The 2350-nt window shown below is 28.4% G+C and overlaps 1 protein-coding gene across 3 annotated transcripts in view; it reads right to left on the bottom strand.

The window, feature by feature from the left end:
- The window catches only part of LOC106462404 (cyclin-dependent kinase 7-like), a 64137-nt gene that overhangs the window by 28590 nt on the left and 33197 nt on the right, over positions 1-2350 (bottom strand). The window lies entirely within an intron of this gene.

Genomic DNA, 2350 nt, shown 5'->3' with positions numbered 1-2350 from the left:
ATTATTGACTATTTGCAAATAGTAACTATGGAGATGAGGTAATAAAATAAAAATCAAGTCGAGACAACAACAAAATTTTATAAATGAAAACCTCTCACTGAGCATTGGCTATTATATTATTTTCCTGTAAATGTTCCCATCTTCATTAAAAGACATAAGATGACAAAAACAAGATCTTGAAGAATCTATCTGTATACTACTAAAACTCTGAGATTGTTTGCTTGTTTGCTTATTTTCTCAGTCAAAAAATCATTCACACTGCCATTCGCGCTCTTTACAAAACTAATTAATTCACTTTTTTGAAAAATGAAACAGTCTTTCCTTTTACTCCCGATAAACAATCAAATATCTTTTCTTGAATTATGAATAACACGATTGGATTGAAATATTTAATTAAATTATCTCAAAATAAACTTTCAATTTGGTGCAATATTGAAATTAGCTTTAATTCTTCATAACCTCTGAATAGTGGTTGACTCAACAGGTCACGGTGGTCTAGCTCTACACTAAACTCTTGGGATTTAATAACACTATAATTCAAATTTCAAAAATGTGACATAACTTAAAGAATAAAAATGTAGATTTACCGTATGTTATTGTTGAGCAGCTCTTAGCACAACTGAAATGCTCAATAATTACTTTTCACAGTGGGTAGTATAAGCAACTTAAATATTTGACTCTGGGTGAAACCAAGAGTGCAACACAATTAACTTATTTAAAGTCTATGAAATAATTTAAATCAATACATTAACTTAAACTTTTCCCATCACTGTGGATGGGTACTTTTGTTTGTGTATGTATATACACATGGAAGAGTTCAGTGTGCTATATGTATCACCTGACACAGAGAAGTGAAGATTAAGAATTTATTTAAATATTTCTTTTTAAAATTAAGAAATTGAAACTCTTCAGTAAAAAAAAAAATGTTGTGACATGTGCACTTGGATCCACTTGTAGGCATAGAGTTAATGGGATTAATTGTAATATTGATGGTATGTTTCTTTAAATACTTTTGTATGACACATCATTAAGGCCCTTTAAACAACAATGTAGTGGACCAACAATCAATTTGATGTATGTATAGTTTATGATTAATTTGCTATATGTTGTCTCCATGCTAATAAAACATACTGTACATGCACAAATATTTGTCTTTTCTCAACAGCTAGTGCTTTGGAGAGCTGGTTAATTTTGACCAACCTTGCAACCATCATGTAATCAATAAGTAGCCATGAAAGTATATGCAACTTTTAAAATAGTAAGCATATCTTCAAGAAATTTGGCAAACATTAAGTAAACAATTCAAGTCTCTTGTATACAAAATATCAATATTTTAATTAAGTATTTTTACTAATGATTTGTCAGTGAATGTATAGAGTCAGTGTGACTCAGCTCTGACTTGTCTGAGTGCAAGGTGATTTTCATGTTAAGAATAAAAATACTTATTTTTATCTTACATTTCTCATATTTCTGTGGCATAACCACTAGAACTTCCTAAACAAATATCAAGTTTTTCTAGTAAAACTATATTTTATCTGTTATTTTCTCTACCCTAACACTATTCAGGCTAAGTCAATTTGACCAATCTTGTAACCAACAAAAAATAATATGAAATAAATCTAAAGTACCACTTTTTTTTTCTCCCAGCATGACTGCAGACTGAAACAGCCTCAGTTTCATAACAGTTTACATCTGTTTTTTATTTAATTGTTTTATGATTCTTTGAACCATGTCTAACTGCTAAGCTTGCATAACAAGCTGTAAGAAACAGGTGAATGTGTAGCTCACGTTTTGCCAAGAAGATTTTTTATTTAATGCTTCTTTATTTATATTTTCTTATCTAACCTAACAAGTTTGTAATTCTTACATTTTTGTTACTTTTACATACAACAATAAATAAAAAATATACATTCAAACTAGAACATTAACCAGGAGGTACTATAAGCTGCTCTCGTGAGCCTCTTGAAATATTTTTATTACATTATTATTATTTATTTTACCTAATCTAATCTAACTAACTAAAAAGATTTTTACATTTTAGTTACTTTTATAATAATAGATAAAGAATAAACATGAAAACAAGAAATAAAGTACTTACCCAATCTTCTTTTTTCTTGTTGTCGATTGTTGATAAAACTTAACCCTAGGTTTTTTATACTAATGGTAGTAATGCACTAAATAATTCTTATTTAACACTATCGCCTCGGGTATCTTTTATTGTGCATGACACAAGGTTTTAGTGTCTTGCATTCAAAATTTTATTAAATTACTACAATTAGAATAGCATAAAATATTAGCTAATAATCCATATTTTAATAGTATACAAGTTTTAAGTTCTTAATTCTACAAG

This window comes from Limulus polyphemus, unplaced genomic scaffold (genome assembly GCF_000517525.1).
Source record: "Limulus polyphemus unplaced genomic scaffold, Limulus_polyphemus-2.1.2 Scaffold1158, whole genome shotgun sequence".
NCBI classification, from domain to species: Eukaryota; Metazoa; Arthropoda; class Merostomata; order Xiphosura; family Limulidae; genus Limulus; species Limulus polyphemus.
The sequence above is the reverse complement of the archived record's forward strand: the minus strand, read 5'-3'. Positions and strand labels throughout refer to the sequence as shown.